This window comes from Triticum dicoccoides, chromosome 6A, assembly GCF_002162155.2.
Source record: "Triticum dicoccoides isolate Atlit2015 ecotype Zavitan chromosome 6A, WEW_v2.0, whole genome shotgun sequence".
In the NCBI taxonomy this organism is placed as follows: Eukaryota; Viridiplantae; Streptophyta; class Magnoliopsida; order Poales; family Poaceae; genus Triticum; species Triticum dicoccoides.
The window spans coordinates 347,817,803-347,836,857 of record NC_041390.1 but is presented as its reverse complement, the minus strand read 5'-3'; positions in this window follow the sequence as shown (position 1 = coordinate 347,836,857).

Sequence of the window (19,055 nt, the reverse complement as noted above, 5' to 3'; positions counted from 1 at the left end):
CTTTGGTAGTGTTATCTATTTAGTCTGATTTATACACTGCATTCCCAAGCTGAAATATTTTTTGTAACTGAAATATATAGTCTGAGTTTCATTCAGTTATTTGTCACTTTTTAACTGAATATCTTTTTGTAACTGAAATATATGTGTACTTACAGTGCATATTCGCATTGTATCCGAATCTTAGTCCTTTTCTCCTGTATCGTCTGAGATTATGCTTCCTCTCCATTTATTCATTATATATATGCATTGCTGATGCTCATTTCTATCGCTGCAGCATAATGAGATGTTGAAGCGACAGAGTGAATCCATGAGACTGTAGTGCAATTGCACCGTTCCATTGAATATTACTCAAGAATAAGGACATTTCAATGGCAGATTAGCTCTATTTTTCCTTTTCATTTTTCTTACTATTGGAGTGAGGACATGTAGAAAGAGAAACTGTGTGGTAGCAGATATGGCAACTGTGTGATAGTAGAATCAGGAATAAAGAATATGGCAACTGTGTGATAGTGACATTTTTCCATCACTGTTGTTTCTCAGAATTGTATGCATAAAATGCAATTGGTTGATTTTTTTTAATCCTAAATAGTTAGTAGTAGCGTGGGAACAAATTGAGCGTTACTAGTATTTAGGATACTAGTAGTGCTGGTATTATAAGCACGCTACTACTACTTCGTTAGTAGTAGCGCGGTTCTGTAATAGCAGTAGCGCGGGTGTCACACACGCTACTACTAACAAAGTTAGTAGTAGCAATGGTCTACCCGCGCTACTACTATCTATTAGTTGTAGCGCGATACTACTAGCGCGGGTACCCGCGCTGCTAGTAGCCTTTTTCCTAGTCGTGTGATATGCAATGCATATGCGTGCTCCGGAAGGGAAAGAATGATCAAGGCATCAACTTGGCAAACCAAGTATGCCACTGGAAAGATGAGATGATTTCGGTTGAAATCGATATAAAGATCATCGGAAGCGGATGCACGGTTTGCAAATGGCAAGCAAAACAACGTTGATGCTATTCTGCGATTAACAGCACGATGGCACTTAGAATGCAATAAGAAACTAAGCTACTCACTCCAACATAGCAACAAACCATATGATAGTGATGTACAAGAGATTCTTGTCAAAACATGGACACTGAGCTATGGCTAAAACAGACTAGGATAAGTTCAACCAAGCATGGCAAAAGTGCAGAAGATATCAGCTTCACAGACTTAGTGAAAATACTAACATGTCAAAAACAACATTAGGAAGCAATGTTTAGAGCAAGCAAACAACATGCTACAGGAACTTAACATAGAAAAAAAGGCATGGCATGCTTCTACTAAATGCACTTAACAAAAATCCCTTACTAAACATGAGCCAAAAAGGCACATAAGATATGGTGGCACCCATGTAAACACAGCAAGTTTTATAAACAGATTCAGACAGTGAAATTTCAGGGCATGACAGAAACAGATCATGATAGCAACTTTGCAAGCTTGTGGCACTCATCACAAAGCACTAAATTACATGGAATAAATTCTAGCATGGAGTAGGCATGAAAATGAAGATATACATGTGCCAAACAACCTCATAGCATATTTGAATTAAAACACACAAAAATGACAAAACAACATCATGATGTAAAATGACATGTGCGCAAACTTGCTCGAATGCATAAATGGATGCCACCACAGGATTGGTGGGATTTTTCTATCCGAAAAACATATATAATATGTGGGGGTTGCTGTAGAAAAATCACCACAAAAGGTTTAAGTGATATATTGCCCTAAATGGAAATGTACAGAAAAGCTAAGTCTCCTCAACAGGAAATGTCCAGTTATGGACTTGCCTGAACTGGAATAAGGTATCTTTCCCTAAATGGAAAGCACTGGAATAAGGAAAAATAAAAGAAATAAGTGGAGGGGTGAGGATGACATGTGGGGTCTTCCTATCAATGACTCAAATAGCCCAAAAAGTGTGGATTTAATCTGCGTCCGCGAGGTATCGAACCCGAGTGCTCCTGCATGTGTGCGTGCGTGAGAGACCAGTGGGCTAGGAGCCCGACTTGTGAATAGTTATGCGCCTGGCTTCTTTTGACCCCGAAGAAGGCCGAGCTTTTGCTCATGGCTGTACGGGGACCTCATCGGTGATGCAGCGAGCATGTACAGTGAGGTCAGTAGAAGCTGAGGTTCGGCAGGCGTCCGAGATTGCTATGAGAGCACGGGAGCGAGTGGCCACTGCTCGTGGTGTCGCGCGTGCGTGTGTGCTTGGAAACGAGCAGAAGAAAGGTGTCCGGCGCAGCGAGCGGCAGCGGAGCTCGTCGGAGCTGCGAGAGGCTTGAGAGGTGCGCATGAGACACAGGCGTGCGACGCGAGCTAGCTGCGGGATCGCGACAAAGGGGATCCAGAGCAGGGGCACACGGGAATGCTACGGCAGACATACGCACAACATAAAATTCAGGCTTCACCGGAGCACGAAGAGCCCGTCAAAGACATGGATTGGTCGCTTCCTACGGGTGCCTACACGCCATGGAATGGATGAGAGGGGGTGGTGCGTTACCCAGCTCACCGTAGGACACAACGGAGACGACGAAGGCGCGCTGGAGGCAACGAGAGGGAGCTCTGAATTTGGTGGGGCTGCTGTCCACGAAGTAGAGGAAGAAGATGTCGTCGTGATAGTCGATCCAGGGGCTGTGTGGTCGCGGGCGTGGAGGCAGGGGACGGAGATGGACTTGGCGCTCCTATCCATGGTGGCCGAGGGGGTCAGAGGCGCGGTGACGAGCTACTCCGAGCTCGAGCTCAAGCTCGGCTGGAGCATGGTGGGCAGTGCGACGGCGTGGCGTGGGCTAGCCTTACCTGGCGGCGGAGAGGGAAGGAGAGGGCCTGGATGGACAGAGGAGAGACTGGAGTAGGGTTTGGACATGCTTTATAGGGACTAGGGGCATCGGACGGCCGTCAAATCGTCCGGGGTGTCGACGTGGACATGATGGATGCGCGCCGTACAGGAGGTTGACAACGCCTCTGTACACGTGTGGGCTGGATGGACTGCTGGTGCACAGCTGGGCCGGTGGTTGATGGGCTGCCACACTAGGCTAGTACTCTCTCTCTCTCCCTCTGGCTTTTTTCTATTTCTTCAAACAGAAATAAAAGGGAGAAAAGCACAGAAGGATTGGAGGGGTTTGTGAGATATATGAAAATATTCTAAAGACCCTGGATTTAAGAAGAATTTGAATAAATTGAGTTGGACATTTTTAGATGTTGAAAAAAATAAAACAAGTTTGAATAAAATTCAAACTTGAGGCATTTTTTAACCTAACGAAATCAACTCCAAATGAGATGAAATTTGACAGAGAGGCTAGGTACATGGTGCCAGGTTTATTGGGGGAAATTGAGCATTAAAGGAGTAATGCTATATGGGACTTCCAAAAATGGAAGAAAGGATAGGAGGAGAAGTGATGGTGCATGGATCACCCATGGAGCATGCAACAAAAATAACATGCATGAAAACAATCACACAATGCACATGATGAGGTTGGAATGAAAAATGACAAGAGACACAAATGCAATACATGATGAGGCTAAGGTGCAACAGTTAAAGCAAAAAGAAACAAGACAAGAAATGATAATACAACGCAATATGAAACAAGGCAAACCCCAAAAATAAAACCAACAAGGAGGAAACCACTTGGGATTGATCATAACAAGGTTGGATACATTGCCAAATATGGAAGTTTTACATCCGGGGTGTTACAGCGGAGGCCTGGCCCCCTCCCATCGGGTTCCAGGAGAGGTATCCCAGAGAGAACAGAAGCGCGAGGGAACGCCTCGATGGAGAGCATGGCGGAAGGTGGCCCCGTTAACCACCGTCACCAGGGCCAGTAGGACTCGACAGAGCTAACGAAGCTGCAACCCGAGAGGAAGCCTGCTGGGATCTAGCTGAAAGACTGCTGGAGGAGCCCGGCAGCACCATCCACACCTCTGCATCCAACTCCTCGGCAAATCACATTGCCGGGGAAGAAGCGCAGATGCAGATCATGGTGTTGCCTCCTGATGAAGATGGTGCGGGCGACGATCAGCCGGAGTCAGGGTCACCGCTCCTCTGCCTGCTGCCGTTGTCATCGCTGTCACTGTCCTCCTCGTCCCTTTCGCTTGAGGAGGAGCTTTCGTCGTCAGTCGAGCTCTCCACGCAGCACCCTAAGCGGCCTCCCGAGCGCTCAAAGATCTTGACAGAGAGCAGGCCACTCTCCATTAATTTGAAATGAAGAATGTGCCCCTCTAAGAAGCTGTGGGCACAGGCGAAGGTCTTCCAGCCACGGCGGAGGTACATTACATGAGGGGCGGGGAAGTCGACATCAACCCTCGTGCTTCCGTCCCCACAACCCCTCATGTGTAGCCTCAAGGTGTGCGGTTTCTCAAGCTCCATCTCCCGCGTAAACAAGGTTGGGAGACGAAGGCGGCCGCGCAAGGGCTTATACAACCTGATGATGAACTTTCGAGGTTGGTCCCCGACATGGCCTTCCATCGGGGGTGGAGCCACCGGCGGAGGTGCCACTAGGGCACCACCCCTTCCTCCTCCTCCATGAGCACCGCGGCGACCACGACCACGCCCCCTTCCTCCTGTCCTTGCGGACAATTCCGCTGCCTCAGGGTCCGGAGGAGGAGGGGTGCGCTGTCGAGAAGAAGCCCTCGCCGCCGCCACCGGAACTCCACCACGCCCTCGCCCTCGTGCCATGGCCAGATGAGAAGAATCACGAAGGAGAAGGAGAAGTGTGTGCAGGAGAACACCGCCCCGGCCCTTTTTATAAGGGAAGGGGACAGGGGGCTGATTGCTCCTACGGGAAACGGCCGCCCCTCTCCTCCAATACGGCCTCTCTGCGACCACTATGAGTCTGAGGGTCGAAGCCGCCCTTTCGCTCCAACCATCGACGCTCGGATTTTAGCCATGTCACTCTCCCCCGTGTCCTCCACATCCACCACCTACCAAGCCCAATGCACGCAGGACACGTGGCGGAATGCGTGCGGAACATGGGGAGAGTGGGGTAGCGGTTTCCGCCCCATGATCTTGGTGCGAGGAGAGTCCGCGGGCCACAATCCAGGTTCTCCCACGAGCCCACACACAACGCATGCCGGAAAACCAGAAATTGGCCCGGAATCAAGGCTAATGAAGCAGCAACGGGAAACTTGAGCAGCCAACCCCTTCAGCAACTTTGCCTATGCACTTATTAGGCCCTACCCCGACGACGCTCGGCACCGCATTTGGGGCAGGCTCAGGGGCTTCTGTCGGTGCAATAAACCCTGGGACTGTTGACCAACTGTGCACATGCACAAGATCAAGATTGAAGCACCAGCTTAAGTCAGAGATTGAAGAACCAACATGCAGCTCAGAAGGACTAAGATTGAGCCTAATAAGCAAGATATCGGCAAGAGAAGGGCCTCCCTTGTCGGGCAGGCGAGCCCGGCAAGGGGCAAGGCCACCACCAGAAGCAAGCAACCGAGGCTCCCCGGCAGAGCCTGCCGGGGTTCGCGGGGGTAGGACCGCCCCACCGACCACTCAAGAACGACTCACGTCATCAATCAGTGCGGTGTCAAGCTGCAAGATGATTAAGTGGCATCCATTCACCACATGGCATCCATTTCCTAAAGAGGAGCCTACAGATGTCACCCGTCCTGCGATGTGTCAAGAGAGAAGGTGCGGAGCTAGCAAGATAGCCCGGCAGGCCTTGCCGGGTGCCCGGTGATGTGACACTAAGCGACACATTTAATGCACCCTGTCAGCACACAGAGTTAGGTATGATAGCACTATTTGCTATCATATCAGTGGATAATGACCACTTTGCCACCGTGGTGACCCTTTAATCTATAAAAGGAGGCCCATGGCATTCGTAGGAGGGGTTAGAAGGTTGGAAAGTTGACAACCCCAAGCCACCACATGCGCGTAGACGCCGCAGGCAAACCTTGCCGGGCGAGTGTACTTCGCACCACCACATTCATCCTTCCCTCAATCCACTGAAGCAGGAGTAGGGTCTTACGCCTCGCGGTGGCCTGAACCTGGGTAAATTGCTTGTGTCTTCCCGACGTGTTGTCGTACGCTGGTCTGCTCTTTGTGCAAAGCATCGCCCCCCTGTTGAACCAACAAGGGGCCTCTCGGTCCCATAGGTGGCCGCGGAAATCCCGCGACAATTGGTGAGCTGAAGGACCGGGTTTCTTCTTGGGCGCCGTGGGCGATGGCATCGTTGAAGATGAAGATGGTGATGAAGTCGACGCGCTACACACGCCTTCAGGTTCGCGCAAGCGAGCCCCCTACCTGGCGCGCCAAAGATGTCACAGGAAACCACGGCCACCTATGGGACCAGGAGGCCCCTTGCTAGTTCAGCAGGGGAGCGATGCATTGTGCAAAGAGCAGGCAAGCGTGGGGCAACACGACAGAGATCACATAGGCGATTTTACCCAGGTTTGGGCCGTCGCGAGGCGTAAAACCCTACTCCTGCTTTGGTGGATTGATAGTGGAAAGGTGGTGGTGGAGCATAGTACACTTGCCCGGTAGGGTTGCCTCGAGGCAGAACTGTCTACGCGTGTACGGGTTGTGAGTTATCCAATCTTCTAACCCTTTCTATGGTTGCCATGGGTATCCTTTTATAGATCAAGGGGTTACCACAATGGCAAAGTAGTCATTAGGCACTCATAAGATAGCAAACCGTGCTATCATACCTAACTCTGCGGCTATCAGGGCGCACTAAATGCACTGCTCAATGTCACATCATTGGTTGCTCGGCAAGGCTTGTCGGGCTATCTTGCCAGCTCCGCGCCTACTCGCTTGGCACATCATAGGACGGGTGTCGTCTGAGGGTTTCTCCTGTAGGAAGGGGCTGCCATGTGTCAAATGGCTGCCACTTAATGACTTTGCGGCGCCACACTGCACTGATCGATGATGTGGGTCATGGTAGAGTGGTTGGTGAGGTGGTTTTGCTTCCGTGAGCCCCGCCAGGCCCTGCCGAGGTGCTTTGGTTGTCTGTTTCTGGGGGTGGCCTCGCCCCTTGCCGGGCTCACCTGCCCGGCAAGGGAGGCTATTCTCTTGATGATATCCTGCTTCTCTGGTTTGATCTTGGTCCCTCTGATCTGCATGTTGGTCCTTCGAATCTCTGGGATTCTTGCACTCTGGTCTGGGCTGGTGCTCCAATCTTGTTCCCGTGCTTGTGCATAGTCTAGGCAATAGACCTAGGGTTTGTTGCACCGACATTTGGCTTTGGCGGATGGAGGAAGAGGAGACTGAAGAAACACGATAGATTTTGAATGTCAATCCAATGTTCAAGGTTGGCACAATCGTTTGTTCACTAAGTGTAACACCCCGGATATGATTTACCCAATATGTACTCCAACTCTTGCCGTTTCCGGCGCTAAGTTATTTTATTTTCTCGGGTTCGGGTTTTTGTCTCCGTGTGTTGTTATCGTTGTCATGCATCTCATATCATATCATCATGTGCATTGCATTTGCATACGTGTTCATCTCATGCATTCGAGCATTTTCCCCGTTGTCTGTTTTGCATTCCAGTGCTTCGTTCTCCTCCGGTGGTCTTTTCTACCTTTCTTTTGTGTGTGGGGATTAAACATTTCCGGATTGGACCGAGACTTGCCAAGTGGCCTTGGTTTACTACCGGTAGACCGCCTGTCAAGTTTCGTACCATTTGGACTTCGTTTGATGCTCCAACGGTTAACCGAGGGACCGAAAAGTCCTCGTGTGTGTTGCAGCCCAACACCCCTCCATTTTGGCTCAAAACCCACCAAAACCCTCTCCATCATCTAGAGCGTTCGATCACGATCGCGTGGCCGAAAACCGCACCTCATTTGGACTCTCCTAGCTCCCTCTATGCCTATATAAAGACCCCCCCCCCATTTCAATTCCCGGATCTTCTTCCCCTAACCTAGCTCCTCTTCCACCGCGCCGCGCCGGACACAATCCGCACCGAGGACATGTCCGGTTAGCCGCCGCCACCATGTGGCATCCTCTCGTTGGTTGTGCCGCCATCGCCCCACATCGCATGTCCCTGCCGCCGCGTGGCCCGGGAGCCCGGAGCCGGCCCTCCAGGCCCGCGACCTCGACCGGCCGCCGCCTCAGGCGCGCGCCCGCGCCGCCCTCCGCCCCGCTCCGCCTCAAGCCCACTCCGGCCGCCGCTCGTCTTCGGCGAAGCTCGCCGCCGCACGCCGAGCTCGTGCCTCTCTGGCCGCTGCCTCCAAGCTCGCCGCGGTCGCCGCCCCGTCGTCAATCTTCTCCGGCCGGAGTCCTCAAGTCCGGTGACGTCCCGAGCTCCTTCCTCGACAGATCCGGCCGCCCCCGTCTCACTCCGGCGAACAGGTACCTCTCCGGCGAACCTCGTAAAGCATGCACGATCTAGATCTAGATCTGGGATATTTGCCTCGTTTGACTTTTTTGCCCGAAACCCTAATTATTTTGCCCCTGTTCATCGCATTGTAACTTTGCATCCGTAGCTCCGGTTTGGGCATATAGCATATCAAAATGTTCATCTCAGAGAGTACATCATTTCACCTCATTGCATCATTTTCATTTGAGTTCATCTTGATGCCCGAAATGCTGTTAGAAGAATGCTATTTAAGATAATTGTCAGATCTGCTGCTTCAATTAGATATTTGTCATTTTTGCCATGATTATTGTGTGCATGATATGCCCCTGAGCTCTTCATGAGTTTTGTTATATGTTTTGCCATCTATCCAGAGGTGCAACCCATGTATTTTTGTGATGTGTGTGGTGACTAGCACAAGCCTGCGAAGATGAGCATTCGTTAATGCTGATTTCAAGGACTTACCATTTCCACTAAGTCCTTGACCTGTTTATCTCAATATGCCATATGTTCATGTTGTTTCCTAGTGATCCGTGCCTCTTTTGAGGATGATCAGTAAGGATGATTTGTTAATATTGTAGTGCTATATCCATCCATGTCTTTTTTTGAAATTATGGAGCACCCTAGCTTGAGTCAATCGAGCTCTACTTTTGTCATTTCGTGAATCTGGGCAAATTATCTACTTGTTAGCGATTTTGCCGAGGATGTTGTAGTTGATCCATGCATGCTATGTTATTGTTCTTGCCATGGCTAGCTTGTATAATGTGTATTCTTGATGGGTGTATGCTTAGATTGTCATAACATTCTCTGTAGTGAGTGCATCGAGCTCGTAAACATGCCTACTTGATATCTGTTTCAGCATGCTCCAGTTTTTACTAAGTTTGAGAACTGATTATGTTTTTGCCATGTTCACATGCTTGCAAATGTATTTTCTGATCCCTTTTGGCTCAAGGCCACTAAGGGACTTTTGTTAAGATCTTTGAGTAGCTCCATGCCATGCTTTACTTTGCCATGTTCAGGTCCTGTAGCATATAGTTTTCATGCTCCAAAGTGTGCTACCTTATCTGAAATTCCAGGCAAGTGTTAATTTCACTTAGTCTGAAATCTGTTTGTCAAATGCATTTTTGCCATGCTTGTTTGAACCTGTTAATGGATGAATTGGCCGTAGCTCAGTATTCATCTTTTGTTAAGCATCATGAATGGATCCCTGCCATGTATTTTTATGCCATGTTTGGGTGCTGTAGCATGTTCATCTTGTTACATTTAGATGGCTACTTGCTGTAAATCGCAGAACGTGGTCATATTTGAATTGCTTGCCATTTCCAAACCGTAACTCCGATTCCGGCGTTCTTTATATCGTTTTCAAGCATTTTCATCTCATCTTTCCAGTGGCACACTTGGATTTCCATGTTGAGGCCAGGTTCATGCATTACTTACCAAATCTTGCATATGCATCACATATTGCATCCCGCATAGCATACCATCTTCGCATCATATTGTTTGAGCCTTGCACGTGGTTGATTGTGTCCTTGTTGCTTGTTTGTCTTGTTTGGGTAGAGCCGGGAGACGAGTTTGCTAACGAGGATCTCGTTGAGTTTGCTTTCGAGGATCCAGTCAACTCTGACAACTTTGCAGGCAAGATGATCATACCCTTGAAATCACTACTATCTTTGCTTCGCTAGATGCTCGCTCTTTTGCTATGCCTATGCTATGATGCCTACCACTTGCTTATCATGCCTCCCAAATTGCCATGTTCAACCTCTAACCCACCATGTCCTAGCAAACCGTTGATTGGCTATGTTACCGCTTTGCTCAGCCCCTCTTATAGCGTTGCTAGTTGCAGGTGAAGATTGGAGACCGTTCCTTGTTGGAACATTATTTACTTGTTGGGATATCATTATATTATCTTTTTATCTTAATGCATCTATATACTTGGTAAAGGGTGGAAGGCTCGGCCTCTCGCCTAGTGTTTTGTTCCACTCTTGCCGCCCTAGTTTCTGTCATATCGGTGTTATGTTCCCGTATTTTTGCGTTCCTTACGCGGTTGGGTGATAATGGGAACCCCTTGATAGTTCGCCTTGATTAAAGCTTTTCCAGCAATGCCCAACCTTGGTTTTACCATTTTCCACCTAGCCTCTTTTTCCCTTGGGTTTCCGGAGCCCGAGGGTCATCTTATTTAAACCCCCCCGGGCTAGTGCTCCTCTGAGTGTTGGTCCAACCGAGCGATGTCCGGGGCTACCAGGGGCAACTCTGGGCTGGCCTACCCGACGTCTGGCTCATCTGAGTGCGCCCTGAGAACGAGATATGTGCAGCTCCTATCGGGATTTGTTGGCACATTCGGGCGGTGTTGCTGGATTTGTTTTGACTTGTCGAAGTGTCTTGTAGAACCGGGATACCGAGTCTGATCGGAATGTCTCGGGAGGAGGTCTATTCCTTCGTTGACCGTGAGAGCTTGTCATGGGCTAAGTTGGGACTCCCCTGCAGGGATTTGAACTTTCGAAAGCCGTGCCCGCGGTTATGGGCATATGGGAATTTGTTAATGTCCGGTTGTAGATAACTTGAACCTTAACTTAATTAAAATGAATCAACTGAGTGAGTTGCCGTGATGGTCTCTTCTCGGCGGAGTCCGGGAAGTGAACACGGTGTTGGAGTAATGCTTGCCGCAGGTTGCCCTCTAGTTATCCGTTCGTGCTTTGCCTTCTCTTCTCGCTCTCTTTTGCGAACAAGTTAGCCACCATATATGCTACAACTTGCTGCAGCTCCACATATTTTACCTTGCCTTACCTATAAGCTTAAATAGTCTTGATCGCGAGGGTGCGAGATTGCTGAGTCCCTGTGGCTCACAGATTACTTCCAAACCAGATGCAGGGCCTGATGATTCCGTTCCAGATGACGCGCTTGAGCTCAAGTGGGAGTTCGACGAGGACTCACGCCGTTACTATGTGTCTTTCCCTGATGATCAGTAGTGGTGCCTAGTTGGGGTGATCGGGACCGTGTCGCATGTTGGGTTTATCTTTCATTTTGGCGCCGTAGTCGGGCCATGAGTGTTTGAATGTTGTAATGCTATTTATGTACTTTGATTGACGTGGCGAGTGTAAGCCAACTATGTATCTCCCCTTTTATTATCTATATTACATGGGATGTTGTGAAGATTGCCTAACTTGCGACATTGCTTTCAATGCGGTTATGCCTCTAAGTCGTGCCTCGACACATGGGAGCTATAGCCGCATCGAGGGCGTTACACTAAGCTAGCACCATGTAGCATACTTTTTTATACGAAGAAAAGAAAAATTGGGCTCGTTCGCTAGATAACATTTGCGAAACTACCACCGTTTGATCTTGCATCACAACTAAAACTGTCAGGAAAATGCGTTTGTTTGTCGTCTGATGATGACATGTACCTAGGGTAGGGTCTTAGGCCTGACCTAGATGCCCTACCCAAGGACACTTCCCTAGAGTCAAAGACACACAAAGTTCTACCGAAGATACCGACTAAAATCATCCTGAAGTGTAATCCACTCAACGACAAATTCCACTCGGATATCCCAATTCCACTAGACACAATCATTACACCCGACCATACAAAAGAATCACTTGGAGCATAGAAGGCCTACAGTCCCCCAGGATGGCAACGGTCTGGCATTCACTCTATAGTCATAAAGATCATTAATAGCAGGCGTTATCGGTGACACCCCTGTCTTAATTCACATTGAACCCTGTGTAACCGAGGGCTGGAGGGACCCGGCTCACTCTATATAAGCCACCCCTCCTCTGGCACAAGGGTTCGCACCCCCTGTAACTCTCACGCATAATCCAGTCGACTAGCCTCTAAGGCACCAAGACATAGGGGTTGTTACCTCCTCCGAGAGGGTCCTGAACTCATAAACTTACGTGTACAACATCACCGTAGCTAGGGCCTTGCCTCCTCTTACGTACCCCCTACTCTTACTATTAGACTCACTCCCATGACAGTTGGCACCCACCGTGGGGCAGGCGTCTTAAGCGACTTTCGATGAGGCTTCCGATCTCCATCAAACATGGTTTCCGGTGGTGGTTTGGCTTTGGGCCACGAGATCCGTCTCGGTGCACTCGTATTCATCGCTGACGACTCAGCTTGGCTTCAAGAAGCCCCCCTCAACGTCGACGCCCTTCCTATATGCGGGGCGGCGCACTTCCACACGAGAGCCTGCGTCGTCCTCCTGCGGCAACCATCGACCCAGTATCGGTCGGCTCCCGTAGAGTCCATGCTCCCCGATGTACGCCTCCGCAAGCGATCCGGTCGATGGTGGCTCCACTGGTGGGTGAGGCATGCGGTGGCTAGCCAGTCGACTACCTCTCAAGTTGCGGTAATTGAGCCCGACAAATCTCTCTATGGGCCATTCGATCTGTTGACTGGTTCCATGGACACAGTTTTTGAGTGTGGAAGCAGCGACCCTGCAGTGAAAGTCCTGATGGTCGACTCTCGTCGCAGCCCGCCTGGGTTCCGTCGCAGCAGTGGCAGAAACGGTGATGGCCCGTCGTACGGCCAGGACGAGTATCATCCCCAAGCCCTCACTTCGGAGCAAAGGGAAGAGCTAAATTGCCACAACATGGAGGCGCTCCAGACCCCCATCGTTGGGGAAACCTCTAAGGCTCGGGCCTTGGAGGCTACGCGCCTAGCCACCTTGGCTGAGCATGCGCGTCTGGAGAATCTCCAACATTCACCCGACGAACGCGCCCGTCAGCAGATCCCCAAATCCAGTCGACGGCCACGACAACTATTTCCGCCTGAACCTCAGGTATACCGCACTCTGGTCCAAAATGTTGCAGCTGCAACACGTATAGTAGAGTCAATTCAGCCGTCTTGTTCAGAAGTTGGTAGCGGTTTACTGCAGATCCAAGCGCTGCTCGGAGCGGTGGGTGATTAGAACTCAACTGTTTCTCAGTCGTGCAACAGAATCCATAGCAAATCTGTGGTTCGGCACATGGCCCAAGATCGCCTCTACGGCGTGAAGATCGTGGTTTCCGCCAAGATCAGTACCTTGGTCGAGGCCACGGGCAGTTTAATCCTCGTGATGACCGTCGTCGGGTGCCTACCCCTCCTCCAAGAGGCAGGTCGTATGCGCTCCGACAATATGACGACCGGCGCCCATATAGTGACGAGCAGAGAGCCCCAATCGACCCTAGAGAGCCCAGATTTGATGCAAGGTCAGTTCTGGTTTAGGGTTTGGTTGACAGAGGCAGAGCACACATGGAAGGTCAGGGAAGAGATCGCCCAGTCAATAGCAGAGCATTTGTTTTAGGGCCCGAGTGTTTCAGCAGGGCCATCAGGGCCGAGAGATCCCTCCCAACTTCAGATTGGCCACCGGAGTAAGCAAGTTCACCGGTGAGTCGAAGCCAGATACTTGGCTAGAGGATTACAGAGTGGCAGTTCAAATTGGCGGGGGAAACGACGACGTGGCCATGAAGCACCTCCCCTTGATGCTTGAAGGTTCGACCAGAGCTTGGTTGAATCAGTTGGCCCCTGGGAATATTCTTTGCTGGGAAGATTTGGCCCGAGTGTTCATCAATACATTCGAGGGAACGTGCAAGAGAACTACTGGGCTGACCAAACTGCAATATTGCATTCAGAAGCCGAATGAAACTTTGAGAGATTTCATCCAGAGATGGACTACCCTTCACCATATGGTGGAAAGTGTGTCAGAGCACCAGGCAGTCTGTGCCTTCAAAGAGGGCGTCTGATACAGAGAGCTCATCCTAAAGTTTGGATGATCCGGAGACATGTCTCTGGGCCGAATGATGGAAATAGCCACTCAGTAAGCAAATGGTGAAGAAGAAGACCGACTCTATAATGTTAAAGGGAAACCAGTCGACCAGGACACCAGAGGTGGAAACACCAGTCGGAAACAAAAGCATAAATCAGAAGTTGCAGGTTCCGCAGAGGCTGCAGTTCCTAATCAAGGAAAGTTCAAAGGAAAACCTAAGAGGTCGTGGGTGCCCAAAAAGGTGAAAGATCAGTCAGGCAACGACATCCTAGATTTACCGTGTCATATACACAAAAAAAGGACAAAGAGGGTAACCTGATTCTGCCCAAACATACCACTCGTAGTGTCGGCTCCTGATACAGCAGTTTCGAGAGGGTCAGCCCCCAGAGAAGGACTTGATAAGGAGGAAGAGAAAGAAGAAGATGATGGTTACCCCAATGTAAACGCTACTTTGGTGATTTTTGCTGACGTTGAGAGCAAAAGTCAACTGAAGGTTATCAACAGAGAAGTGAACATGGTTGCTCCGACAAATACGACATACTTGAAGTGGTCGAAGACTCCTGTTACATTTGACCAGTCCGATCACCCAGCGTACGTTGCTACCCCCGGGCGGCAAGCGTTAGTGGTCGACCCAGTCGTAGGGGGCACCTGACTGACTAAGGTTCTCATAGATGGTGGCAGTGGACTGAACATTCTGTATGCTGAGTCCCTTCGAGGGATGGACATTCTGATGTTCAAGCTCAGTGAGAGAAACATGCGGTTCCATGGGGTCATCCCAGGAAAGAAGGCAGAGTCACTCGGACAGATCACTCTTGATGTGGTTTTCGATGATTCCAAGAATTACCGCAAGGAGAAGTTGACATTTGAAGTAGTGGATTTTCACAGTGCCTATCTTGCTATTCTGGGCAGACCCATATATGCTCGCTTCATAGCCCGTCCATGTTATGTGTATCTTAAGTTGAAGATGCTTGGACCCAGAGGTGTGATCACAGTCACGAGGAATTGACAGAGAGCAGAGGAATGCCTCTAGAAAGGCTGCAAGATTGCTGACGAGCAGATGGCAACGGTGGAGATGGAATAGTACAAGAAAAACACCGACCCTAGTGATTTGTTGTGGGCTAAGAAACCCGCCTAAGAGTCAGCATTACAGTCGGCCGGGGAAACAAAGCCAGTCCACATTCACCCGGAAGATCCCTCTGCGGCTCCGACTCACATTTCAACAACACTCGACAGCAAATAGGAAGAAGCGCTCATCCAGTTTCTCTGTGAGAACTGGAACATCTTTGCATGGAAGCCATCTGACATGCTAGGTGTACCCAGGGGGCTGGCTGAGCACTGTTTGCATGTCGACCCAAAAGCAAGACCTGTCAAGGAACATCTCCGTCGGTCTGCCGTGGAGAAAAGGAAGGCAATTGGCGAGGAAGTGGCTCGGCTCCTGTCAACTAAGTTCATTCATGAGATATACCACTCCGAGTTGCTCGCAAACGTCGTCATGGTCCCAAGAAAGATGATTCACTTCGTATGTGAATTGACTTCAAGAATATCAATCGGGCCTGCCCGAAAGATTATTTTCCTCTCCCTCGCATCGATCAGATCGTCGACTCTACTACAGGGTGTGAGCGTTTGTCCTTTTTGGATGCATATTCCGGGTACCACCAGATCCGTCTGTACGGGTCTGATGAAATAAAAATGGCCTTCATCACCTAATTCGGGTGTCTTTGTTATGTCACCATGCCTTTTGGTCTCAAGAATGCTGGTGCCACGTTCATGCGCATGATTCAGAAGTGCCTGCTCACTCAAATTAGTCAGAATGTGGAAGCATATATGGATGATATCATGGTCAAGTCACGCAAAGGTTTCGACCTACTGGCTAACCTCGCTGAAACATTTCCCAACCTAAGAAGATATGATAACAAGTTGAATCCATCGAAATGCACGTTCGGAGTCCTAGGAGGAAAGTTACTCGGTTTTCTCGTTTCTGAACGAGGGATCGATGCAAACCCGGAAAAGATTGGAGAAATCCTTCGAATGAAGCGCCCTGTGCGCATGCACGATGTTCAGAAGCTTACTGGTTGTTTGGCTGCATTGAGCCGATTCATTTCCCATCTCAGTGAGAAGGCATTGCCTCTTTACCGACTGATGAAAAAGTTTGATAAGTTCGAGTGGACTCCCGAAGCTGAAGCAACGTTTGTAGATCTCAAAGCCATGCTTTCCACCCAGCCGGTGCTTGCTGCCCTAGTCAGCAAAGAACCTCTATTGTTGTATATCGCAACCACTGGACGGGTTGTCAGCATAGTGCTCATAGTCGAGCGGGAGGAAGACGGCAAAGCCTACAAAGTTCAGCGCCCAGTATATTACATCTCTAAAGTCTTGACTCCGTCCAAGCAAAGGTATCCGCATTACCAGAAGCTGGTCTACGGAATTTATCTGACCACGAAGAAAGTTGCACATTACTTCGCAGACCACTCGATTTCAGTCGTCAGCGATGCTCCATTGTAAGAAATTTTGAACAATGAGATGCAAACCGGTCGAGTTGCCAAATGGGCGATTGAACTCCTTCCTCTGGATATCAAGTTCGAAGCAAAAAAGGCGATTAAGTCTCAAGCAATTGTAGATTTCTTGGCTGAGTGTATTGAGCAGCAGCAACGGACTCAAGTTCACTCGGAACACTGGACCATGTTCTTTGACGGATCTAAGATTTTGAATGGTTCTGGTGCTGGAGTGGTTCTAGTATCCCCAAGAGGCGACAAGCTCATTTACGTTCTCCAGATTCACTTTGATTCCTCCAATAATGAAGCTAAGTATGAAGCACTTTTGTATGGGTTGCGTATGCCATCTCACTCGGCGTCCGCCGCCTGATGGTTTACGACGACTCAAATTTGATAGTCAATCAAGTGATGAAGTAGTGGGATAACCGGAGCCCTACCATGACTGGATACTGCAACGCAGTGAGAAAATTAGAAAAGAAGTTTGAAGTGTTGGAGCTCCACCACATTCCCCGACTCAAGAATCAAGCAGCTAATGATCTGGCAAAGATAGGTTCCACTCGGAAGCCTATTCCCAGTAATGTGTTCTTGGAGCACCTCCACACCCCCGTCAGTACAAGAAGATCCCTTTATGAAGGATCCCCCAGAACTAGTAAGTTCAACCAATCCGACTGAAGTTGAAGTGCATGTGGTTGTTGACCCGATCATGGAAGTTTTAGCAATCACCCCCGATGAGGATGAGGCTCGTCAGATCGTCCGCAGATCCAAAGCCTTTACATTTATAGGTGGGCGGCTTTTCAGAGAAAGTGAAACTGGCATAGCTCAATGATGTATATCTCCAGAGGAAGGTCTACTGATCTTGAACGAGATTCACTCAGGGACCTGTTATCACCATGCGTCCTCTTGGACCATCGTGGCTAAAGTATGCCGAGTTGGATTCTATTGGCCATGGGTGAACGAAATGGTGAAATATATAGTTGAAAAATGTGAAGGCTGCCAGTTTTACTCAAACATGTCCTACAAACCTGCATCAACTTTGAAGACTATCCCACTCGTCTGGCCATTTGTGGTGTGGGGACTAGACATGGTTGGGCCTTTGAGAACCGGCGGAAGTGGTTTCACTCATTTGCTTGTGGCAGTCGACAAGTTCACTAAATGGATTGAAGCAAAACCTATCAAGAACTTAGACTCAAGCACGACCATTAGCTTCATCAAAGAATTGGTGTTCTGGTATGGGGTTCCGCACAACATCATTACGGATAACGGCTCAAACTTTAATTCAGATGAGTTCGGAGCATACAGTGCTTCCCAAGGCACCCGTGTTGATTATGCATCCGTTGCGCCCCTGTAGTCAAATGGGCAAGCTGAAAGAGTAAATGGTTTGATCCTCCAAGGGTTGAAACCCCGGTTGATGCGGGACCTCAAGCATGTAGCTGGGGCTTGGGTGACCGAGTTACCATCCGTTCTGTGGGGATTAAGGACAACTCCCAATTGGCCGACTGGTCGAACCCCTTTCTTCATGGTGTACAGAGCCGAAGCCATGATTTTGAGTGATTTGCTACACAATGCTCCACGAGTGGAACTTTTCTCAGAGGCCGAAGCAGAGCAAGCACGACAAGAAGTCGTCGACCTTCTAGAAGAGGAACGAGAGATGGTGTTGATCCGGTCGACCATTTATCAGCAAGACCTCCATCGATTCCACGCCCGAAATGTCAAAGGTTGAGCATTTCAGGAAGGAGACCTTGCGCTCCGAGTGCATCAGCAGAAACCTCACAAGCTTGCCCCTGCTTGGGAAGGACCCTTTGTAACACCCCGGATGTAACTTTCCATCTTTGTAACTCCGACTCTTGCCATTTTTAGCTATGTGATATGATATTTCCTTCGTGGTTGGGTTTTGTATTTCGTTTTGCATTTTGTTCATTTCATGCATTTCATATCATGTCATCATGTGCATCTCTTTTGCATTCGTGTTCGTCTCATGCATCCGGTCCTTTTCCCCGTTATCCATTTCGCAATCCGGCGCTCCCACTTGCACCCGTTGCACCCCCTCTAATCTCTTTCCGTGAGCGGGGGAAAAACATTCTCGGAATGGGCCGAGATTTGCTAAGTGGCCTTGGTACATCACCGGTAGCCCTCCTGTCAAATTTCGTTCCATCTGGAGGTCGTATAATGCCCCAACGGTTAACCGGGTAACCGCAAAAGCCTCTTTGGTATTGCAGCCCAACACCCCTACAAAACAGCCCAATAACCCATCTAAACCCCCTCCATGCTCTCCGTCGTTGGATCACGGTCGTGTGGGCGAAAACCGCACCCCATTTGGACTCTCCTAGCTCCCTCTACCTATAAATATGTGCATCCCTCCAAAATCCCGCAGTTCAAACCCTAAAAATTCCCCTCCGCGCCACCGGACATGTCCGCCGCCCACCGAACGAGATCTCGCTGCCGCCCGTAGCCACTCGCCGCCCACCACGTGGAATGCCGCCAACCATC